Source organism: Choristoneura fumiferana, chromosome 8, assembly GCF_025370935.1.
Source record: "Choristoneura fumiferana chromosome 8, NRCan_CFum_1, whole genome shotgun sequence".
NCBI classification, from domain to species: domain Eukaryota; kingdom Metazoa; phylum Arthropoda; class Insecta; order Lepidoptera; family Tortricidae; genus Choristoneura; species Choristoneura fumiferana.
In genome coordinates, this window is record NC_133479.1 from 16,801,815 (window position 1) to 16,828,908 (window position 27,094).

The following is a 27,094-nucleotide window of genomic DNA, read 5'->3' on the forward strand; positions in this document are numbered from 1 at the left end:
TACTATCTTAATTATGTACAGCAACAAAACAGCGTTGCGGCTTGCCGTAACATTATGCTGAGTGGGGCCCTCTTTATACTATTCGATATACTACTACTATACTTTATACTATTTTATTCTTTCCATCTAATATATTTTTATGTTTATCGAATATGTGTAAATATATTTCTCTCTCTCTCTCTCTCTCTCTCTTATGTCAACGCATAATTTTCTCGGAGTGTACATGAATAAGAATTAGCACATCTTACGACATTGAACTTGTCTGGTGAGTGGAATATTTATTCGAACGGCGTTTATCACTGAAATCCAAAATCCGCCTTAATCTTCCCTCGAGATAATGCTGATAGCATGGTATCGTGCGAGCCGAATTTAATGAAAAATTAAACGTGCTGAGAAATTGAGAATGTGAGTAAGTATAGTTCTTAGAAGAGTCTCGCAATGAGTTATGGAGAGAGTTAATGAAGCTCGGAATATCTTTGCGCGATAGAATCCGGAATAATAAAGTTTACAGAAGAACTTGACTGGCATTGCTCGAATAATTACATGTAAGTTGAAAGTGGCAATGGCTGCAGGCCACAATGCTCGAAGAACGGATAACCATGAACTAAAAGAATTTCCTTGCTCACCCGCGACCTTACGATAGCTAAGCTTATGCAAAATATGCGTGTTCATGCAGTTCCTCCACCTCCACTCTGTAAGAACACACACAAATCACACAAACCCATCTATCACCACCACCACACTACACTGACGCGTTTCAAACTCAACCAGAGCTCATCTTCAGAGTGACACAACCGTACACCATGCTACCAGTTGTTAGAGTTGTTCTTTTAGTTCATTGATATGAACCTCCGCAAAGTAACGCCTGATTACCGATAACCGTTGGGGGAGAATGGTTCTCAAGTGCCTATCACAAACCAGAAGACGCAAAGTTGACACAGGTCTCCCACTAGGTGGATTGACGACATAAAGAGAGTTTCATGCAACAACAGGTTGATGCACGTCGCAAGTTATTGTTCATCATTTTAAGGGAGGTTGTTGAACAGTAGTTCCGGGATCACAATAAGTGGACAGTGTAACCAAAATTAATTAGGAACTTTCTTGTTTTAAGTTTTATGCCGAATTAGCGTTACAACTAACCGCACGGTAGGTAGGTACATAGAATAATTATACAGTCTATACTTGGATTGGTTTTTATCTAAATGTAAACTAACTTCAGCTGCCAGATTTGGTACATTCAAGGATTTTAAAGTTTTAAACATTTTACTTATCTATCATTGTAATACAAGCTAGACTAGTGTAATTCAATACTTTAGTTAGATAGTTTAATAGGAGAATTTTAATATTTAAGACACCAATTGACGTTGTTTTGTTTACTTTTAGTTAAATACCCATCCAAACCAAATAAAGGCGCTAACAACTGATAGGTTTGTAGATAAAATTAATTCTTCCGTTAGTTTTAAATTTTTTTTAATTGTTACTGAGGTGGTTCACGTAGATCGTCCCGCATATTCTCTTATAAATAGATAGAAATAAAAGAATAATCTCAGAATCAAATTTTAAACGATCATGTCCACATGTTTTAGAAAGTTACCCGTGGCCCTGAGAATTCCAAGTAAAGACAAAAGTTTAGTTTTAACAAAAAGTTTAAAAGGCAATTTAGACACAGAAATTCGACCCTTTCCAAAAGGGCAAGCAATAAAATACAAATAGACATATTCAACTCTTAAGGAACAAGTGTAAACAAAGGCCCTTATGCAATCTTTCGTGGAATAGCAACAAATAATGACTTCCTTCTTGTCAAACGAGACGTGATAAATGACCGCAAGGCATAGTGACATAAAAAAATCAAACATCAGAGAATTTAAGGGTGGGGCTACGCCCAAAAGTATACTTAACAGCCAATCACAGAGACGACGAATGCCATCCGCAAATGGGATGAACAGATTACTCGCGGGAAAATTTTAAAATTTCAGAAAGCCGCCTACAGCACTGGAGGGGTTTGTTCCTAGACAAGAGAGTGGGGAAGGTCGCAGGAGGAGAGAAAGGGGATTCGGTCTAGAGAGCTCTCGAGGAACGGTGCTGGAGAGAAATTGTACAGTGATATCTAATTGTGTTGTTCTACTTGTTCTTGATTTCCTAAAAATCAATCGTGCCAGCTAGGGTTTTGTTTCAATCCTGAAAGTCTATAAAATAGCTAGGAGTGGTTAAGTCGAGGTGAACTGGAAATTCGGTAAAGTACCATATTTTATAAATATATTTTGTTTAACAAACACAATCGGCCAAGACTCGATATTTCCTTTCAAGTCATTACCAATTCGAAAGATGAGTTCAAAGGAGACATTATGCCTGCGTGATAACAAAGTCCAAAAGGACTTGTAAAGGAATGTAAAATATATATATGTATTGTGCATTGATTTTAATTACGATATTTCTGTGGCTCCAGTGAAAAGGGGTACATGTCGAAAAACCCAAGTTTACAGGAGACGCAAAAAACAGTTACGCCCAAGATGATTCAAACTTACGTTCATTACACTTGTATATTTACATATACTAATAAATGTGGTATGTTAAAGGACTAAATTAATTGCGCTCTTTCTTATGGGAATGTTATTTTTGCTCTTGATCTATTAGTTTATAAATTAACTACTTGTATCCAAAATAGAAGTATAAAAATAAGTGTAAAAAGGTTCAAGTGGTTATATATATCGCTATTCACCAAGTTTTCGTAATTTTATACGAAGTGAAAAAGGGTACGCATCCGGAATGTTTTTTGTAGTACATGTAAAATATTATCCACAGAGGACTAGCTTACGAACTAATGGTGTAGAAAATGATTGCATTTTTCAATTTATGCAGTTCTTTGGACTTAATTACAGACATAACAGACATGTAGCCTTTTGCACGGTTTTTTTTAATGTGTTTTTAGTTATAAGTAGACTTAAATAATAATGAAAAATTCAAAATGCTACTTGTATCCAAGTTGAGTGAATAAAACACATATAAAAGTATTTAAATATCTGTTCAAAAACGCTACAAATTTTTCAAAATCTCACATGCAAACATAAAAAATGCCCGTTTAAAACAAACTTAAAATTTCTCATCATTAGTATCTAAGTATGTCCATTCAAAAGACGTTAAAATAATATTAAATTATCTTGTAACATACAATTACAAAAAACATGTTATTTATTAATAAAACTGAAAATCTCTAAGCCAAGCAGCTTGTCTTCTGTCGGTATCAGTAGATGCGTATCGACAGTTTCATCATTGCAGATTAAATCTTTGTAAAGGTTAATCAGCGGTATGAGAGACATTAAGGGGCTGTTCCTATCTTCGATCCACAGCACGCTAGATCTCGCAGGTAGAATACTTAAAGCTCCAGCGGGCATTAACTGCGAGATTACATGCTTGAACGAGGCCACGAATGCCTGGCTAGCTGGACAGAGTCCAAATCTCTCGTCCAAACCACATAGGCAAAGGGCCTGGGATACAATAGCCTCCGTCACCACCTTATAGGCATTAATAGAACCTTTAACAGGCAGGTACCGGGCTAGACTGTTAGCTGTGTCCAAGCCAGAATCTGGTTACTGGCTCCATGCATACCCCTCGCCCAACACTAGAACTTGTATCGACCCAGACACTACGCATAGCTGCTGGTCTACGGCTGGGAGTTGGGATCTGCGAAAGTAACAACTGTGTTTCTTGTGGGGCTCCAGTGGACCGTCTCGGCCAACATGGCCTCTCCTGTTCCTCGGGCGCCGGCCGACTGTCCCGCCACGCCACTCTCAACGACATTCTCAGAAGGGCGCTCGTTAGTGCCAACGTTCCCGCCGCTCTGTAGCCCCAGATTGTACGAAGCGATGGCAAGCGCCCTGACGGAATGTCGTTGATACCCTGGAAGACTGGCCGTGCGCTGGTGTGGGACGCTACCTGTACAGACACCCTGGCGGCGTCCTACCTAACAGCAACTACCAAACGTGCGGGGCGGCGGTAGACGCCCGGGAACGCCTCAAGGTCACAAAATATAGCTGTCTCGGCGCCCAATATCATTTCTTTGCTTTCGGCGTCGAGACTCTAGGTCCTTGGGGTAAGGGTGCGCTGGAGCTACACAGGGAGCTCAGCAATAGGTTAAGGGAGGCAACAGGTAACCCTCGCGCCGGCAGCTTTCTCGCGCAAAGAATCGCAATCGCAGTTCAACGCGGGAATGCTGCCTGCGTGATGGGCACCATGCCAAGAGGCCCACCTCTCTTTTTTAATTAAAGTTTTAGTTTTAGATATTTAAATCTCTATAAATAAAAATGAATCGTAAAATGTGTTGCTAAGTGCAAAACTCGGGAACGGCTGCACCGATTTCGCTAATTCTTTTTTTGTTGTGTTCGTTGCTGCCAGGAGAAGGTTTTTATGGAAGAAAATACAGAAAAACTACAACGGGGGGCGAAGCCGCGGGCAACAGCTAGTTAAATAATAGTTTTAGTCCTGTGGATATTTTGTATTTTCTTAATCATTCTTATTAAATGATTGGTGTCAAGGGATATATCTTAATTAATACCCTTAAAATTAATGCAATGTGCAATATTAGTTTAATAATAAAATTGGTGTAAAAGGATATAACTTAATCGCGTAACCGTCGACTGCGCAGCTCGCAAGCGCGTTCTCCCTGCACAAGTCAGCGCACACGATTTTGGCTCATCCGTGAGCGCCGTGGCTCCCCACTCACCCGCTCATTCTCCCGCGCAAAGACTTATATCCTTTTCCACGTAAACTTTTTTTATATTCGATTTGTGAAAACGGGCGCAGCTCGACTTAATCTTATATTTTATTTTATTTTTTTGTGTAAAGAGATTGAACTTAACTTGTATCAATGTAAACTAAATAAATCTTTTCTTGTTTTAGGGGTTCAAGTGTGCTTAGATTTTTTTACACCCGCCATATGAAAAAACAGCACGTACAACTAAATTTAGATCATAAATCACAAACAAAACTTTAGTTAATAGAAATACAACTTGACAAGTACCCTCTGTTGCTAACTTTTTTAAGGCAGTTCTACCCTTGACCACCAGAAAAGTCCGTTGTTTTAAAAGATATCTTAGATCCGTTTACACCAATCGATGCGTTATTTTTTTTTGTGTTTTTTGGTCTATATAACTCAATTTGGCCAAATTCAGACTTGTACCCCTTTTCACTGGAGCCACAGATTTATCATATGTGTGAAGTTATGGATCGGACGATATCGCCGTAGAAATTACTGGCCGGGAGGCCATACAATTGAGGCCTATTTAAGAGCTATAAATGGTCAGGACAAATTAAAAGTAAGGTAAATAAAGGGTACCTATGGCCTATCGTGTTTGAGTTTGTGGTAGGGATGTAAAATGCTAAACTATAAAAGTACGTACATAGATACTTAATTTTGTGAAGTGATTATGGAGCCTTGTGAAAGTCCTTGATTTGATCGTTAAAATTCCGAATTATTTTGGGATGTTTTGTTAAAGCCTTAGACGTATTAACGTAATTATTTTATGACATACTTTGGAATAGATTCCTTAGTTGACTATTTAGATACCACAAACCTTGTCGTATTAACTAACGAACGATATAGATTTGATTATGCCAATAAAGTCAATGGTCCATACTATTTTGTTATATTGTAGAGTATGATTTATCTTTTCTTTTCTTGTGTATATTTTGTTCTTTGTCTAAGTTCTTTATGCATGTGTGTGTGTGTATACCCTAGTATAGAGACAGCCAGAAGGGTTTTTCATTTGGACATTCGTTTTCCCTTCTACTTTAGCTTGGCTTAGGAACTGAATGTCTGGCCTGCCATTGTGTCGTATAAGACCAATGAAGGTTTAATTAATCGATCAGTTTCGTTTTGGTCTTTCATTTCTTCCCAAGTGTTTTGGGTTTATTAATGATTTTAATAAAAATATATAAATTACAATTTATTTTATTTGGTATTCGTATATAAATTCCTTTTCCCTTTCGGAATTAATTAATAATGGAGGTCATAACTTATTTTCTAGTAAAGTGATTTCACAGAGTAACCTTTTGTTGAGACACCAAGGTAGTATTTACTTCGTGCCTAAGTAACATCCATTATTGAATTTTTCCCTAAACACACTCAATCATTATTCCCGTTATGTCGAGGAGAGTTCTAACATTTTCTATATACGTCAGTGAGATTGAATCACGCTAATACAAATAAATTCAAAGGGAATACAAGTGTGTTCACAACCTGGTCATTAGTGAGAGAATAGGCCTCCTCAAGGCAGACTTGAGTAAATGCTCGATACTATACCGATTGAGTGGTGGTTAACAAGAGTGCAATGCCTAACGAGATATTATTTGCTATTATTTGAGAGTCAAAGAGTTGAGTATATTAACGAAGTCAGGCAGTAGCCGATATCTATCATGAACGTGAATTTCGAGTCTACGAAGTGTACGAGTGGACACCCGATAAGTATAAAATTATTTCTTTTAATGATGCACTAACTAGACGTCTGAGTTTGGGACTAGTGTTTCAGTAGTATTATTCTTCCGATGTTTGGGCACTGGAAAGGTGGCGGAGGAAAAGAAGCCGGGAGACTTTTGATTATATAAATTTCAGTACATATCTCGATAACAGGCAGCGGCGGTTTCTGGGCACACGCATACACGCCATGTCTTATGCAGCTGACCTCCGACCTTGGTTTGGCCAAACCAAATATATCACATATTGAATAATAATTGAATAAAACCATGGTACTTGGGGAGGCTTTATGCCTAAGAAAAGATCACACCTTACGAGGATGTGCAATTATAAACGCTTCTCAGCGAAAGGAGGTCAGAACTGCCCCCCGCTAACTTGACTTTCAAGGCCATATACTGGCGTAGGGTTCCCCGTGTCAGAGTGAGACCGGTTGTTCTGGTGAGATGTACAAATGCCTCACATAAAGTTTCATGACCATCTATCACGATAGCCGATCGCGTATCTTGAGTCCATATAATGCATATAAAGGTAGTCTCACTACCTTGCACAGTATTTTTCAGTGATTTCAATATTCTCACTGCCCTGTTACTGATAAAAAACCCGTTCAACGTAATCCGGCTGAATGATTGATATTCCTGATTCTTTATTTATCCAGAAAGTGTACTGCGTAAATCACTGTGCAACTAAATACAAATTACTGCTTTTACTGAAGTGTACCCAAACTCCGGGGAATGATCCTGAAAATTTCTAGGACACTCTCTTATATTTATAAATATATAAATAGACGATCACGTACGGCTCGTACCATCACATTACCTATTTTGTGTCGACTTTTTTGACACATATTAATTGAATGCCAACAAAAAATAAATGCTGTAAAATCGTGCCAAGCTTCAATTGAGATTATTTGTATAAAAGTAGTGAAATATTTTTTTATTTGTATGTATCTAATCATAAGAACCCATAGTCATGACTTGACTCTGGTTGTTGCTGTAAAAGAACCTCTGTTGAGTTGAACCCGGCAAGAAACTCAACGAGGTATAATTTTATTCAAACATTTCACCTAGTTGAGTTTCTTGCCGGGTTCAACTCAACAAAGGTTCTTCCGAACTGGTATTAGATTTAGATTATTTGACATTCATAAGTGCTTGTTATAGCCTAAATTTTTTACGATTTTTAATGATAATCATAGAAAAATAATCACAAAGACACCTGCAAGTAACTTTTTAGAAATAAGTTTCATTATTTCATTATGTACTTCTCAATTGTATGAACACTGGACCATGGTGTAGGTAAATGATGATTGCCATTAAATCATCCGCTCGTGTACTGCATGTCACTGATAATCATGTAACTTTAAACAACGACGCAATTAATCACAACAAATTAGTTAAAACCAGTAATTTGTTTTTTTTTTACAAGGACGCTCGCACTGACAATGATAAACTTTGACAGTAACACATCATTTTCATTCATTATGTGCAAAGTTATCTTGTAACAGACTAAAAGGTTATCATCTGTATTGATAAAAAATACAACAATTAGTTACGGGACTTTTCCATCGTCACCAAAAATCCAATACTTAACTTTTTTTTATCAAATAACTGGCAAACGAGCATGCGGGTCACCTGATGGTAAGCGATCACCGCCACCCATGGACACCTACAGCATTATTCTATTATTTCCTACTTTAAAGAGATTTCGGTAATATGATTGGTCACTTTTATTTTCAATTTAGGTTCCTGAAAATAAGGTACGACAACCAGCGAATTGAGCAGCGAGCCGAGTGAGCGAAGCGAGCATGTCTCCTGCCGCGGCAGAAGCTGCCGTCAGCAGGACCTAATAAAATAAGTTATACCTACTTTAACTGTTAAAGGAACAATTTGGCTCGTGCTGCTTATTATGTAAGATGTTTATGTACGGGGGATCAAGAGAAAATTGACCTAGTTAATCCATCTTTAATGCGAGTGGTTTTGATCAGTGTATTTTTTCTACTATATTGACATTATCTTCGAAATTTTAGGGTAATCTGATCTCTAAAATTGAGTGAAAGTCTAGAGAAAAAATGTATACGAACAAACAAACAAGACAAAATTTAAAAACCATAATCATCAACAAACAATTCATTATAACGGCAACTGAGTATTTATCTAGTTGAATACTCAAAGGGCGGCAAGAATTTTTTCTCTGTACATTGCGTGGACTCTTAATAGCCACTGTACGGCAGGCGTCTCGAGCGACCAATGCACCACTGAACGAGATTCACGAGGGAGATCAACAACTCAACCCATTCAAATTTTGAGAGGAAGCTTGATTCGCAGCAGGACGTACGTACACCGGAGAATATTTTAATACTGGGTGATTCGGGAGATGTGAACAGGACCAACCCTACTCCCTCATTAATTAATGATGGATCATTCACAATCATATTTGAATAAAACCCCCCATTCTTATATTACAGAGTGACCATGCACTTAGCACATAATTTAAATAATTTATTGAATCAGGCGTTACTTTGCCCAGGTCCATATCAATGAACTAACAGAATTTCTTTGCTCCCCGCGACCGTATGATAGCTACGCTTATGCAAGATTATGCAAAAAAAACCGGTCAAGAACGTGTTGGATACGCCCGAAATAGGGTTCCGTAGCCATTACGAAAAAATTAAGTAATATTGTTCTAAGGATTTCGTATTTTGTGCGGAATATTCCAAGTTTAGGTATATTTTATACCTTAGGCTGCTATTTACTCTTAAACTACCAATAATTCTCAAGAAAACTTAACCGTTATAGTTTCCTTGTAAGTTTTATATACTTACTACCATCCCGAATTTTTTCAAAATTTTCCACCCACCGGTTTAGATTTTAGAGGGGGGGACGCTCGATTTTAATGAAAACTTTATTAAAATGTGGACTGCTGTGGGCTGATGATGATGATGATGATGATCTTTGGTCCTGCTCAACTCTTCTGAATCACGCTGAAGATTCTACTCACGTATTTACCTACACAGTACGCATTCAGATCATTTTCCGCTGGAAACCTTTGACTAATTGCCTCACCTTAGCCTGTTGTTTCATAAATAATGACTTAACCATGTAATTGGACACTTTGCTCTCTGTATACTCCCTAATCGGGATTCAATACACGAACAAATTAGATCACGTTGTCACGTTGTATGTCATTTGATTCCGGACGTGTCGCATGGATTAACATTATCTCAGTGTGAGTCAGGATGTATTCATTTGTACCCGGAACGATTTGAGTCAAGTCCCCAAAAATAACTGCTTTTTTTAATAGTGCTTGACTGTGATGTCATTTAAAATCTATGCACCAAGTTTCAAGTCAATCGGACCACTGAAAGTGTATAAAATCGAGTTGCAAGATTTGTTTATATTGTAAGTTACAAGTAAAGCTTATGCAGGTTAATGAACTACCTATACTAATGCTTGTGCGCTACAACTACCTACGCCAATATGACTCATCAATGTTATAGCTATAGCATAGCTCTAGCACCTGCCCTTCTATAATCACACAATATACAGGCCCAATTGTTAAAAACAACAAGAAAAACTGACGCATTTTGAACTCTACCAAATAGTGTTATAAACCGAATTTCCTTAAAAAAAGTTTATTTAAACATAAAAAGGGAGACAGAAAAAAATGCGTATTAATTGTACACGCTCATTTCCCACATCTTGTAGACGGTAATTTTATTTATTTATTTATATTGGGAAACAAACAATTTTGAACATGAAACTACCGTGAGAGTTACTCATATCATATTAAATAAATTGACCGGGATAACACGTCTTAATAATGGGAAACAAACAAACAGCTTAAAAAATACAAAAATAAAAATACGTACCTACATATTTTTGTCACTTTGTCTGTATCTATATCATTGTAGTTGACAGTACCGTAAAATGGGGTGAGTAGGGAGGGACAAAATTGAAGTTCAAACCTCGATAAAAAATATTTTCATTTGTGGCAAGTTGATTTTTATAGATAAAAAATGTTCCGGTGGTATGAATTTTAGTTTAATAATGATTATCTGTCGTTTAGTTTCGTAGTTTAAACAATAAACACTAAAATGTAGGCAAATCCCAGCTCACCCCGTAGTGGGGTCAGAAGGGATAGGGACAAATAAGAAATATGACGATAACAAATAACCAGAAAAAAGGAGATATAATTCGTCTAAAAATATAACTTAACTTCTTATAGAGCAAGCTAAGCCAGAAATTTTAAGTAGCAAGTGGAACACATAATATTAGTTCTATCCCTACACCCCCCGCGATCCCTTTTCACCCCATTTTGCGGTGCGTGTTGTTTCAGTTTTCGACTGTATGATACAAAGTCTCTTCCGCTCTGCTCCTCTCTAGCCACATCCTCCGCGAGAACAAGCTAGTAGAATGACTAATGGGATTTACTATGTTTGTCAGGTTTAGGGACGAAAGTTAAGGGGTATTAGCAGGTTTGCCTAATGCCGTCACGTACGCTACCGTACAGCGATAGAATTACCAAAGCCCGGTTTAACATTTGTTAGTTTCGCGAAAAGCTGTGAATATTTGATGCGTACGGTTTAAATGGAGACGAATATAATGGTAAAAGTTTAAGTGCCTACCGTAAATAATAGTGTTATTTTGAACCAATCTATCAGTCTCATAAAGGGCCGGTAACTCCGTGCCCCTCGTGTTGCGTAAATGTGTGTTCTAGAGCTTTCTCAAACAATAACAACGATAAATTGAAATATTTTGTTTTTTTAATTTTCATTCGTTATCTTAGCATGGCATGGCAAACGGTTGTGTTGCTCTGACGATGAATTCTGGTTGGGTTCGAAACGCGGCAGTGTTGTAGTTTGGTGGTGGTGATAGTTGGGTTAGAGTGATTTGTGTGTTCTTAGTGTGGAGTTGGAGGAGCTGCATGAACTACATGCGTTACATAGTGCTGTCATAAGGTCGCGGGTGAACAAAGTATTTTTTATATAATAAGTGGCAAACGCGTATACGCGTTACCTGATGGGAAGCAATCACTGCCGCCCATGGAGCTTCGTAACACGAGAGGTATCACAGCAAGGCTACTACGAAACTCGAAACTCGAAGTTCGTATCGTACCGTCCGTCTCGCTCTCGTATTAAATAGTATAAGTGTCAGAGGGACCGCACGACACGAACTTCGAGTTTCGTAGTAGCTCTGCAGGTGCGTTGCCGGCCCTTTGAGTGACTGGATAGGTTCGTCTTTTAAATATCCCTAGGTTGTACCCTCATTCTGGAACGATGATGATGATGGATGATGAATCCGGGACCTCAAGCTTGATAGTCAGGTTCTCTAACCACTAGGCCATCCGGTCGTCCGGTCGTCGGCGAGTTCAGATATTTTTGATTTAATTTTTGCACACAAATTTATGAAATCGACCGTACCTACCTAACGCATTATCATAAATTGAGCCATTTGTAGGTATCTATATTAGCTTATTTTAGAACAAACAAGGTTAAAACGTTGTTTCAACTCATTAGCACAGACATGTACGGCTGCAAAGGATGGTTGCAATATGGTCATTAAATATTATTCACTGCAAACATAACAGAATACATTATGCATCTCCTTTGCGGAATAAAGGAATCATTTATGTTGCATTAAATACATTACTGCTGCCCTAGTTGGTAATAATGGGTAGTGATGTGTCAAAATAAATAGTTTAAAAAGAATAATGGACGCAATGAATGGTCATTAATTTGACCTAACATAATTTTCGGTGAAACTATTGATACTTACTAAAATAAACTAAATTGAATTGTTTAACTATATTGTTTGCGAAAAGAGCCTACGGTCTGATCAAATTTGGGTTGTAACGAAACCTTGCTTACGCCTCGGCAAATGCGGTACTTCCGCAAAGCGTACCTCCGCCTCCGCAGCCACCTCCGCATGTTGTTTATGTTTACATTGGTGACGCCGGTTTACATTGCAAACTCTTAGAAAATCGCCTTGAAGGTAAAAATTGGCCAAGTATAATACGGAGATGCCTTGAAATTTCCATTCAAAATTGAAAAGTGTATAACGTGCATAACGTGTGGTAACAACATGCTGAGCGGTGGCCCTTTTTGGTGTCCTAGGCGTGTAATCACGTAACTTAGTTTTATTGTTAGTTTTAAGGGCTGTTTCACCACCCATTGATTAATTTTATTTGACGGTTAAAAGTGATGCCGTCTCCGTCTATTCGAACAAAACAAACAGTCAAATAAATTTAAGCAATGGATGGTTAGTGTATAAGTAATATTACTGTAAGGTGGTAGTTCTGATGGAACCGAAATAAATCTCTCTTTCTTTCTATCTATCTTATAAATCACTACATCTGTGGCTAAAATAAGGATACCTCCTCAACATTGTTCAGTTAGAGAACTCACCCTCTTTTAGTTGGCGACACTAAACCTTCTTAACTTACCCATCGATACCGTCTCGACCCGATAGTTCTATCTATTAACCGTATCGGGTAAATTAAACATTGAGAGCTTAGAGTATTAAATCAACCGGAGAAATCATGTCCATTAACTAAATAAAACCGGTCAAGAGCGTGTCGGACACGCCCGAAATAGAGTTCCGTAGTCATTACGAAAAAAATAAGTAATATTTTTCTAAGGATTTCGTATTTTATACGGAATCTTCCAAGTTTAGGTATATTTTATACCTTAGGCTGCTATTTACTCTTAAACTACTAATAATTCTCAAGCAAACTTAGCCGTTATAGTTTTCCTTGAAAGTTTGATATACTTACTACCATCCTGATTTTTTTTTATTTTTTTTCACCCACCGGTTAAGATTTTAGAAGGGGGGCGGGGTACGCTCGATTTTAATGTAAATTTGCACTTTAAAGTTGAATATTTCGCAAACAAATCACTGAATTGAACAAACGTCGTAGCAAAGCCCTATTTTTTTTATTGTACCGTTTTGTCGGCATACTTTACATATATATCCGTGCAAAATTACAGCTTTCTAGCATTGATAGTCCCTGAGCAAAGCCGGACGGACGGATGGACGGACGGACAGACACAGACATACAGACAGACAGACATACAGACAGACATGGCGAAACTCCTAAAAATACTCTGGAACCCTAAAAATACCTTAATTGAGTTTCTTGCTATGTAGATTCTTCTCTTTTCCAAGATTTCTCGAACCGGTGTTATATTTTTTTGTCATTCATAAGTATTTGTTGCAGCCCGCATTAAATAAAGATATTTAAACTTTGTCTTTGATTGTAACGAAAAATCCACGTACTATGTACAGACGAACTGTTTCGACCTATCTAAAGAATGCTCTCACAATACATTTTAAAGTAATTTTTCTTTGTCAGGTAAAGCATCGCAATCCCTTTGACATTTTTTAGTGTCAAAGTTCTACGTTGTCTCGCAATTCTATCTAATCTAAACTATGAATTACTATGAATGACTCATCTTGAATCTATCTATCTAATACCTTTAAACAAGCAATTCTTGTATATATATAATCTCGGAAACGGCTTTTACGATTTCGATTAAAATTGGTATGTGGGGTTTTTCAGGGATGACAAATCGATCTAGCTTAGTTTCATCTTTGGGAAAACGCTTATTATCGAGTTTTAAGCCCGAGCAAAGCTCGGTCACCCATGTACTACATATTAAACTCCTAAGACTGGGGAGCAAAATATTCATATTTTCCAAAAAATATCTGTCGGGGATCGAACCCGGGATCTCAAGCTTCATAGTCAGGTTCTCTAACAGCTGGTCTACCCGGCCGTCTGTCATGTGAAACACACTTGAACACACAATTACATTTACAATTTATTAGAACAGGTTGTATACGTAATCTCACTTATAAGTGTGGTTGTCGATTCCAGTTCATTTAGTGCTCCAAGATTGAGGGTTGAATGAGCTCCTATTCTTCGTAAACTTGGCTATCTAGATGTAGACCGTGCTACTTTAAAGTATTAGCACTGTGCTGCTCTTCAGCAATACTTTCAGAATAGCTGATGTCTGTGATTTCTTACGTGATAAGATTCCGCGAAAGATACGTTTCAGTTTTAGTTTTTAGCGCTGAACACACGGGTGCAACTCGGATTCTTTGTTTACAATACAATAATTTATTGAATTAACTAAAAATAAAAAATAAACTGAATCTGAAGTTGAATCTGGTTGAGTTCGAAACGCGTCAGTGTAGTGTGGTGGTGACAATCCATCAACAACAAAAACTATATTTCCTTTTTCCCTGCAACTTTGTCCAATTTTATGGCAACTCATCGTTTCCTTGAGATACCTACAATGTTGCATGTTATTTTCAAGCTGTCTCTTGTTTGTGTTCAAAATCAAATGGGTCCATTGCTACGTTGTTTATTACAAGCTCTTAACTTGCAATGTAGGTACGAATGTAGGTGAATTTTTGAAACTTAATTTTCACCTCATTTCGGAGAAATATATTCAGCGGCACAAAATTTGGCCCACTCTACATACAAAATAACCTATTTCTGCATACATGTCAGGGCCAGATTTTTGGCCGCTCGGTATATTTTAAATCTCATTGATATTAAACTAATTTGGTGTCTTATAAATAATGTTAACACTAACAGTAAGTAAAGTAAGGTCGTATTTATGTAAGTACATAATTACGACCACTTACATAAATACGACCTTACTTTACTTACTTACTAATCTAATCACCTGGGCGACCGAGCTGCTTTGCTCGGACTAAAGTTCGGTAATAAGCGTTTTTAGGTTTCCCGAGCCAAAATGTCAAAAACGGAACCCTTATAGTTTCGCCATGTCTGTCTGTGTGTCTGTCAGTCTGCGGATTCGCTCAGGGACTATCAATGCTAGAAAGCTGTAATTTTGCACGGATATATAAGTAAACTATGCCGACAAAATGGTACAATTAAAAATTTTAAAAAAATCTTTTTAGGGTAGCTCCCATAGACGTGAAGTGGGGGTGATTTATTTTTCTCATCCAACCCTATAGTGTGGGGTATCGTTGAATAGGTCTTTTTAAACCATTAGCGGGTTGCTAAAACGATTTTTCGATTCAGTGACTTGTTTGCGAAATATTCAACTTTAAAGTGAAAATTTTCATTAAAATCGAGTGTCCCCCCATCTAAAATCTAAACCGGTGGGTCGAAAAATTTGACAAAATCAGGATGGTAGTAAGTATATTAAACTTTTAAGGAAAACTATAACGGCTAAGTTTGCTTGAGAATTATTAGCAGTTTATGAGTAAATAGCAGCCTAAGGTATAAAATATACCTAAACTTGGAAGATTCCGTATAAAATACGAAATCCTTAGAAAAATATTACTTAATTTTTTCGTAATGGCTACGGAACCCTATTTTGGGCGTGTCCAACACGCTGTTGGCCGGTTTTTTCCGTTTTGTCATCCCCAAAAACCCCTACATATCAAATTTAATCGAAATCGTTGGAGCCGTTTCGGAGATCCCCGAAATATATATATACAAGAATTGCTCGTTAAAAGGTACGTATTACATAGATAGATATTAATAATTTATTTATTTATTCCAACATAAAATTACAGCATTACAGTAAACACCAATGCGCTGTAAAATTCAAATTATACATAAAAAAGACAATAAGATAATGATATTTTAAATAATTTTGCGAGTTTGTTTCGTCTCACATAAAAAAGTAGAATAAATTTTTTTTTCCTATGCCTAGTCTGTTTCACAGGTTATATATTCAAGGTCAAAGGTATCTTTACACTATAGAACTGAGTCACTATATCTTTTGCGAGAATTTCATAATAAATTTCAAATAATAAGTGGCAACGAACGGTACGGTCGAATACCTATCCACAAACAGTTATTCAAATCGTGCACCCAACGCTCAAACTTTACTAATATAAAATTCAACCCCTTTGTTTATGGTAAACAAAATAAATCCCAAACAAACCCAAAAACCGTCATGGAAACTATCTTATCCCATTGACTTTCCCGTATATTTTCTGTACCTAACGTAGACTAGGGGGAATTTACATATAAATCCGTTCTTAGAGACGTCTTGTAAAGGCATACGCTTCAAAAACCAGGCTTGATCTTTCTGAGACAAGATCGATAGAACAGCCTCTTTTTTATTTTAATTTATTTAATGCACAACTTACAAATATCAGTAGACTTAGGCGACTTGTATAATACCGGGTGTGGCCTGTAACACGAGCAAATAATCAAAACATAGATCATATTTACTCGTCAAACTGAACAACATAGTTCAGCGGTTTTTCAAAATAATTAGTTTGTTTTTTTATTTTTATTACTCTTTAAAGTTTATTCGAAGAAGCAATGTAAAAGAAAATGTTTGATATTTCTTGCGTGACAGGCGACATTGATGACAGTATTTAATTTGTATGAAAAAGGGAAAATCTAGAGACTATTATTTTTGAAAGTAGCTGAACTAATGTTGTTCAGTTTGACGAGTACGATCAATGTTTTAATTACCTATTTGCTCGTGTTGCAGGAAACATCCGGTGTTAATAGATAGAGTTAAGTTATTGTTAGCAATGTTATAATTATAATGTTATGAAATAGTTTTTTTTAAATATTCGTTATCATGAAGACATGTTACACGATATTCGTATGTAACAATTAAATTAAATCTATTTACCTAAAACTATCCTAAACTTAAAAAGGAGTGACACACACACACACACACACACAAATACAAACATTCATATTATTATTTATTATTAGGAGGATTGCTATTACATTGTATTATAATATGTTGCTGGTGATTAATTAATAATTAGAAAATCCAGGGTTTATATCGTCCGCGAAATAGCGGATATTATTTGCATACTCAACATCATCAATGGCAATACTGACTGTCCTGAACTTCTTCAAAAATTATTGTCCAACACACCAGCTCGAATAAAAAGATTCAATCATATTTCGTTTTGTTCTAGTTTATATAAGTAGTGCAATGCCTGCCTGATTCCAAAATTGGAGTGAGAATGTCATTTGAAAAGTTATGTTTTTTGAGTAGGGTGTGATATAGCATGCGTCATCTCGTTTAAGTTAAGCTTAAACTTGTATTTTGAAACTATCTGTGAGATTTTGTAATTCGCTGTGTCACTATTTTCATAATCTTATTGTTTTATAAGCTGTTGGTTCTCCTTTAAATAAATAAACAAAATGAGTGTAAAATTGATTTAGCAGTATTTATTTTAGTGACAAGGTACCATCAGCCAAATATGTGGTCTACCAGCCTAAAGTCTATAGTCGTTTGCATGTCATAAAGCAATATTGCCAATATACGTGTCTGTCAACTTGAAATTTCGACTTTAGTGACATATTCATTTGTTTTTTAAAAAATTGATAGACCACTTATTTGGCTGATGGTACATTAAATATGCATTGGCTGTTCTATCTGGAGCCCGGATCTAGGGGATTTGCCTCCTCAAGAAGGTAATTTTACGTAGTTTGTAAGAAAAATAAATAAAAACGTTAGATTCACAAAATTGTTTCCTTTCTTTACTGCATATTGTATTTTATAATAATACGTCGCCTAACCCAAAAACGGACTACAATTTCGTATTTTTAGGAAGCCTATTTATTACCTACTTACTAATTATTTAATTATCTGTTACCATTTTGAAAGTTTGTGTGTGTTGGGTAGTTTGTGTTTGTGTGTTTATTGGTCTTCTGTGTATTGAATAAAATATATAGGTTTAGAGTGAAGTCAGCGATATCTTACTATAAATAAAACGATCTGACCGCTGTAAGTGACATTGAGTGTTTCCGCTAGAAGGGTTGCAGCTGAGAATTCCCTGTTGACAGGAAATATAGATTCAAGTGCTGTGACTTGAGTGACTACTTCACAGTGGCGTGGTTCCATAACAACGTTCTCACCGGGTTGCCTAAACTTTTTATGAGACGTCAGTGATGACATCGGTAAAGCATGTTGTATACTGTGTTCGAAGAAGTACCTATATATTTTGTCCGATGCAATTTTTTATCATTTTCTCTTAGTAGGTACAAACTTTCAAAGTATGGGCTGTAAGTAGTCACTCAAGACAATAAAACTTGTTGTATCATGTTTTAGAATGAGATTGAAAGATACATGCGAAAGGTTGCCCATAGTAAGTTTTTAGGAACAGAGTATATCATTCACTAATAATCTACGAGTTAAAATCTGCTAGTATGGTGAACGTTTGTGTTGCTCTGAGGATGAACTGTAGTTGAGTTCGAAACGCGTCAGCGTAGTGTGGTGATGGTGACAGTTGAATTTGTGTGATTTGTGTGTGTTCTTAGCTCTGCTCTGCGTAGCTATCGTCAGGTCGCGGGTGAGCAAAGTGATCCTACTTCCTACTTCTATTATAAATGCGAAAGTTTGTGTGTGTATGTGTTTGTTACTCCTGCACGCTAAAACGGCTGGACGGATTTGAATAAAATTAGGTATGAAGATAGGCTGGACATCTGGAATAACACATAGGCTACTTTTTATCGTGATGTTCCTACGGGATAGGGGTAAAATCTCGAAATAAAAACCGCTGGGCTTAGAGTCATGAAATTGGGTATGTAGGTAGCTAGCTGCACGTTTTAAATACCACATACGCTACTTTTTGTCCCGATATTCCCACGGGATAGGGATAAAATCGAGAAATTTCAGCCGCTGGGTTTAGAGTTTTAAAAATTTTAGAGAGTTGTTCTTAACACAACCTCAATGAAGATCACGGTATAAATTTTGGGAATTCCCAGGGAAATTTTATAAAATCCCGGAATTTCAATTGTACCAGATCGAATAGTTTACACGTGCAAAGCCGCGGGTAAACTCTAATTGCTTATATAGTTCACTGAACGTTTCATTCCATCAATTATTCCTCTTAACTTCCTCTATATAAAACGAAGAATAAAACGGCAAGCAAATTATCCCGCACGTCTTCCTCCTGAATTATGGTTTCAGTACTTTCAGCTACACGATACCAGAATTAAGGTTAACATTGTTAGCACCCTCTCACGTTATCTAATTAGGCAATGCCACGGGCTACATGAGTGTCAGTGACACCCTCTGACGAGGCTGGAATGTCTTACGAGCGGATTAAGTATGGTGGGTTATGGTGGTGATAGCGGCGGTTATATTATGTACTTAGGCTTACGTTTTTACGCCTTAATTAGTCAACCGTTTGTAAAGAAATTCGGGATGGAGATGGTTTGGGACCCCAAAATAGTAGATTATACAACAAGAGCATAAAACGAGCCATTTTACCCAAGACGTTCATATAGCCACCCGAGCCGATACGGCGAGGGTGGATAGATACGTCGAGGGGAAAATCGATTTAATGCTCGAGTTTTACACTCTGCTTTTCACTTCGATGGCGAGGAAATGAAATAGCAACAGTGAAAACAATTGTTCACTCACTACGTAAATTTTATTTTTCATGCATTACTATATAATTATATTGTTTTAGTTTTGGTGATTTATTTTGATTGGTTTTTAGTTTTATATAAATAAAAAATGTATTAAAAAATATAAAGAAACTTCTTTGTTTGTGGCTGTTGACACCTTGTTGTGTTTCGGCGTGGAGAGTAAGACAGCCGGCGAAATTACTGGCACTTGAGGTATCCCATCTTAGGCCTCTAGGTTGGCAACGCATCTGAAATACCCCTGGTGTTGCAGATGTTTATGGGCGGTGGTGAGCACTTACCATCAGGAGACCCACTTGCTCGTTTGCCATCCAGTCGAATAAAAAAAATGACATTCCTCGGGACTCAAACTATCTGTATATCGAATTTCATTTAAATCGGTTTATTGGCTTAGACGTGAAAAGGAAACAAACAAACATAAGAGTACTTACAAACTTTCGCATTTATAATATTAGTTCGATGAAGCACTCCGCGTAAGTAACCATTCAAATTCAGTACCCTTAGGGGCTGTTTCACCATCCATTGATTAGTGTTAACTGGCGGATAGGTGTGATGCCGTCTCTATTTGTTTTGTTCGAATAGACGGAGACGGCATCACATTTAACCGTCGGTTAACGCTAATCAATGGATGGTGAAACAGCCCCTTAGTGTAAGTTTTCGGTTACAAAATACGCCTCGATCGCGTTCGCGTTGAAATCTCAATTTGGAAACACGAACATCGCAAACGTTCTGCTAGAGGCGCTGTTCGCGTTTGCATACAAATTGAGATTTTAACGCGAACGCGATCGAGACGTATTTTGGAACCGAAAACTTACACTAAGGGCCCAGGCTTTAATGCACTTGCCCCGAGAGTCGTTATAAGCGGTGTTATCGCTACAGACAAACAAAAATAACTGACATCGAAGCAAAGTTAATTACTCGAGAGGTCATTACAGAGGGCATGGTGCTGTCATTCTTTAACTGCCTTAGCTCAGTGGGTAACCAGGTCAGGAGACATTCGTGTCATTTCGTTCATTAACACCAAATTTTGAACTATAAACTTTACATATCATCATCCCAGCCTATATACGTCCCACTGCAGGGCACAGGCCTCCCCTCAGAATGAGAGGGCTTGGGCCATAGTTCCCACGCGGGCCCAGTGCGGATTGGGAACTTCACACACACCATTGAATTGCTTCGTAGGTTGTGCAGGTTTCCTCACGATGTTTTCCTTCACCGCAAAGCTCGTGGTAAATTTCAAATGTAACTCCGCACATGAATTTCGAAAAACTCAGAGGTGCGAGCCGGGGTTTGAACCCACGACCCTCTGCTTGAGAGGCGATGGGTCAAACCACTAGGCCACCACGGCTTACACTTTACACACATATATATATATATATATATATATATATATATATATATATATATATATATATATTGGTCGACTGGATGGTAAACGAGCAAGTGGGTCTCCTGATGGTAAGAGATCATCATCGCCCATAGACACCTGCAAGACCAGAAACGTTCTGCTAGAGGTGCCAACCTAGAGGCCTAAGATGGGATACCTCAAGTGCCAGTAATTTCACCGGCTGTCTTACTCCCCACGCCGAAACACAACAGTGCAAGCACTGCTGCTTCACGGCAGGATTAGCAAGCAAGATGGTGGTAGCAATCCGGGCGGACCTTGCACAAGGTCCTACCACCTGCAAAAGTACATATGGAGCAAATAAAGTTTTGCCATCGTATTTATCGGTAAATTTTGTATTTATCTTGCTTTCTAAATTAAATAGCTTCAGTAAACTTCAGTAAGCTAGTTGGAAAGCCAGATATGATAGATGGCAAAGCATTTAGCCCAACATCCATGTATAATGTAATACGACGGACGTATTACATGGTGGTATATGGATGCACGACCCGATCCTCGCCCGCCGTCGTTATGATGGTGGCCTTATACCGCCATGTAAATACCCAGGTGGTAGGACCTTGTGAAAGGTCCGCCCGGATTGCTACCACCATCTCGCTCGCTAATCCTGCCGTGAACAGCTGCTTGCACTGTTGTGTTTCGGCGTGGAGAGTAAGACAGCCGGTGAAATTACTGGCACTTGAGGTGTCCCATCTTAGGCATCTAGGTTGGCAACGCACCTACAATCCCCCTGGTGTTGCAGGTGTCTATGGGTTGTGCTGATCTCTACCATCAGGAGACCCACTTGCTCGTTTGTCATCCAGTCGAATAATAAAAAAAACCGCACCTTGTCTGTGTGTGTTGGGCTTTATTCATTACATCTGTACTAGTGCACATAGGCCAATATGTGATTCAATAACAAAATCATCATTACCAGAATTGATTTTATCTAAAACCAGAAGCTAGTAAGATAAAAAGATAAGCCTTATCAGACACTGAACGATAGCCCTCACACTCACATAAAGGTTAGGTCATTTCCCTATGTCAGTTATCACAACATTTTATCTTATTTGTTAGCGCTATACCTAGATCAAACTGTTTGCCTAATAACTCTGCCAAACAATATCTGTAGCTACGTCCCACTACAAGCCACAGGTCTCTTCTTAAAACGAGAGGACTTGGGTTGTAGTTCACACGCAAGCCCAGTTCGGATTGAAAGCTTCACACACACCACACCATTGAATTAGTTCACAGGTAAGTTCGAGTATCCGTGCACGTTTTTACAAGTTTTTATTTACATAACTTGCTATTACCTATGTATCTGCGGGTCAAATCTTAAAACTGAATTTTGATCTACTTCCAGTGGTCAGATTGGCTTAAAATTTGGCGTAGGTGCCAACTTTACTAACGTTTTAAATCTGGTGACAACACAATATCATCTGGCAGTGACATCTTGGTAGTCCGTCCACTAGACGGAACTCCTTAATGGTTAATGGCATCATCATGAAATTTGATACGGAAGTGTAGTTTAGATGACAATGCAAGTACAGTCAAAAAGTACAGTCAACAAAAAAACTTCTATTAAAAAATACGCTTTTAACACAAACTTTTATAATTGACTTATGTTTGATTGATTTGTACTTTGACACACGTTTTGGCAATGAGCAGGCCATAAAGTGTAGTTTGAGTTTGAAATATAACATGGAGAACAGATATCCTTTTGGGCGAAAAAGTTCTCGAATGATGATCGTGGATCGGTAAGCGCAGCGTAGGACGTCCACCAACAAAATGGACGAATGACCTCGTTGAAGTCGCAGGCTCACGATGGATTAGGTCGCTTCTAACCGAAGCTACTGGAGGTCTATGGGGCGACGCCTAAGTTCAACAGTGGACGTCCTACGACTGATTATGATTGATGCTGATGATGATGATGAGACGCAAACTTCAAAAAACCCCTTGGCTATGAAATAAAACATTTCATGCGCACGACGTTAAATAATAGTCTATGTTTACAAAGTACTAAGTTTTACTGTTCCGTTACTTGCGCCCGAATAAACATTGAATCATTTTAACATGTTCAAACAAGATTCAAGCCCTAAAGACGGGCTGTTTCCAAAAGTTTTGTGCCGTGAACTTCAATACCTACTCTATTAACTAAGTACAATAAAGAGTAAAGGAGATTTTTCATTGTGGAACTCCTATCTACGTATCCGATACCTATATAATATCCGCCGGTGCTGACGCCCATATAGTAAATCCTCCATTATGCGTTCAAAACCATAGATAATGACCAGCATTACGACATTGGATTCTATTATGAACACGGCTGTATCGTAATGGCCATTATGATACAGATTTCTGTATCGTAATGAAATTTCATACATCATTGCAGCACCGGGGCCGTCCGGGCGCAGCTCGTGGGGCAGACATACCATACCTACCTAGTTCTCGTTAATGCAGGTCATTCTCAATGGTTCTTGAACACGTGATATAGGATTTAATATATGGATGTAGATAAAATATTGTATGCAACTGTACGTAATTAAGCCTTAAAACAGACACTGATGTGACCCTATTATGAAAACCACACTCGTGTTTTAAGGACCCCTATTACGATACAGTTGCATAAATAACTATTTTCTACTCACATGCTACAATGAGCTGCTAACGATACAGCTATCGGTAATCCAATGAGGTGCCTTGTGTGATCGCAACTTTGACATTTCATTGTGAAAAGTTTCACAATGTTCATTGTCGCACTGCAAATACTTAGGTAAGATTATTAAAAAAAAATGATTTTGATTTTGAGTAGTTCGTTTTCTTTGGAATCTATAATTAAAACTTGGCATTGTCATATATAATACCCTTAATAATGCAATCTGCCACGTATGACAAAAGCGGTGTTGGTCCATGAATCTGCCAGTATATCATTAATGATAAAGAGGTTGCAATGTGCATAATCTCTTTTACGACTAAATTATCTTGTATGGGTACACCATATCCTTTATTTTTCCATTTTCTGGTATGAAGTACCAACTGGATTATTTTGAAAAAATATATATTGTAGGCCTTTATAAGCAATTACTTACCTAACAAAAAAACTGTTGGTGTCGCTCTTCTAGAAAGTAAGAAAAAAAATACTGTAGTTTTATTTCCTACATTTACCCAAGTTTTTTTTTTGAAAAATAAAATATTATTAAAAGAATGTGTGAGTCTCTATACATAAATTACTGTACTAAAAGATTACGTAGCTTGCATTAGACAATGAGGAAAAAAACATATCTCAGAAAATAACAAAGATAGGAAGCTGAAACTTACAGGAAATAATACTCGTCATAAGGGCTCTTATTAAAAAAAATACAGTGAACGTTTGGTGAAAGGGCCGCTTTTCCATGCAATGCATGCATGCTACGCTCTTTGATATACTTACATTATTATATTATGTAGGTTTAATTATTTCTCTCTTCCCAGGTCGGATTTATATATATAGAGTGGCTGAGGATCGTGCTCAGTGGCGTGCCATGGGAGAGGCCTATGTCCAGCAGTGGACGAACATAGGCTGATGATGATGAGGTCGGATATTATAAAAACGCAAAACATTCATGTGTCAAAAATATGTAGTAAAAATTATAAATTCAAAATATTTTAAATATTTTTTCACAAACGAAAAAAAAAGTTAAGAGGTATTTTGTGCCTATTGATTTGACCTTCTTTAAATTTAATATATTGTTCATCATTCCAGCCATTATATACGTCCCACTGTTCGCAACAGGCTTCCTTTCAGAATGAAAGAACTTGGGCCGTAGTAGTTCCCATAGTTATCTTTCATCTAATCAAATGTGAAGACATTTTGACCTGCGTAAAGTGGATGCTTTATAGAAATTGAAATTTCGTTAAACATCTTAACGCTTAAGTGTAAAGGTCACTGAAATCGCTTGGAAAATACAAATTAATATCCAAATTAGTTAAGTTGGCTACATTTGTTGGAGTTACTTAGTAACCCTTGCTCGCAGCTGAAGTTAACTGATATTATAACTTACTAGCTTTTGCCCGCGACTTCGTCTGCGTAGATTTTTATATTTACACAATACTCGATAGGAATGAAGTTAATGTCCCGCATTGGCCGTTTCTTGGAATTTTCGAAAAATCCCTTCAAACTACAGCTAAACAATCAACTGAAAAATCTGATCATGATCACCAAGTTTCACATCTAAATTGCTCAAGAAATAAGATTTATTCTTTGTTTACTTTTTTCCTACATCGAGTGATCTCAAAGATTGAGCCTCGCGCTGGCTTGCCGTTTCAGCCGAAAGCGAAGCGGCCTGCCCGGCTAGAGCGGCACTGAGTCTCCCATCGCGGTCTTCCTCAGACTCCTGAGACCGTGCCGTGCCCCTGGTAGTCGATTCGTTTTTTTCGGGAAGGCATGGTAACGCCTGTAAAATGCGAGTCCCAAATCCGAAATCGTTGTAAATTTACTCCGCAAAAGAAAGAGAAAAATGTTTTTTTTTTTTAAGTACTCACCTTCGTGACCATTATTAAGTGCTTAAAAGAGGCAATACGTATGAATATTGATGCGATATAATTCGTCATCATCAGCCGGAAGAGGTCCACTGATCGAAAAAGGCCTACCCCTTACAACGCCACAATAATAATACTCGTAATAAATCCATTTATTTCGGGCAACTTGGCCCATACAATAAATACCTTACAGACTAACGTACCTACATATAATCAATAATATTACAATACAAATAAATTATAAATTACAATGAACGACAACTCGCCACTTGCATCCACCGGTTTCCCGCAAGTCTCACAATGTCGTCATTCTACCTGGAGGGAGGCCTGCCAACGCTTCGTCTTCCGGTCGCCGCTCCTCGAGGACTTCTCCCCCAATGAATAATAATGAATATCTGTTCTTCGAGCGATGTGGCCTGCCAATTGCCACTTCAACTTGCATATAATTTTTCGAGCTATGTCAGTGACCCTAGTTCTTCGCCGAATTTTCGTATTCCGGATATAAATTAATTAGGAATAATTTATGTCATTTTTCTATTAATTAATTATACGCGTGTTGAATATGAGTGTTGATGTAACCACTACGTAACTATGTTAACTCGTTTGTTTCATAGTTCTCCATAAGATGGCACTGTGAAATGTGTTCAATTACCTATTCAGTTAAATTTCTTGATATCCGTACACCCTCTTTTAAACTTAGTCAATTTGGCTAAATCGGCGCCATCTGTTAGTGTAACAGGGTACTCGATAGCGATACTTATACTCGTACGCGTGTTGATATGTGTGTTGATTTTACCATTACTTATACTTCTTTTTTTAGCATTAGAAAGAAGGCAAGCGATCTTGATGTGTCTTTATATTGAAAAAAACTTTTGCAAATAAGTCACAACAAATAGTAACAATTAGCAAGGATATAATGATCATTTACATGCTTTTGGTATCATAAAAGTAATAGCAACTATTTTTCAAAACGTTTTTCAATAAAAAGACTCGTCAAGATTGTTTACCCTTTTTCTAATGCTAAAAAACTAAGTACTATGTAAGTAAACTCTTTTTTATTAGTTTACTCCGTTATTTACTGTTTACCCAGTTCTCCAAAAGATGGCATTGCAATGTGTGGGCAATTACTTTATTGTCGTTTAATTTTAGTCGTATTAGTAAATCAATTAAATTATTCAATTAAATTTGTTGATATCCGTACTCCCTCTTTTAAACTTAGAGTTAATTTGGCAAAATCCTTCCTCAGTGGCTTACTCGAGTCACAACGTTATTAATTTCAGCGCCATCTGTTAGTTTATCAGGGTACTTGATAGTCATAGCACGTATTTGAAAACTTG

The 27,094-nt window shown here is 37.5% G+C and overlaps 1 protein-coding gene across 1 annotated transcript in view; it reads right to left on the minus strand.

Annotated features, from left to right (window-relative positions):
- LOC141430660 (prolactin-releasing peptide receptor-like) overlaps window positions 1–27,094 on the minus strand; it is a 72,071-nt gene that overhangs the window by 36,661 nt on the left and 8,316 nt on the right. The gene's annotated exons all lie outside the window — the stretch shown is intronic.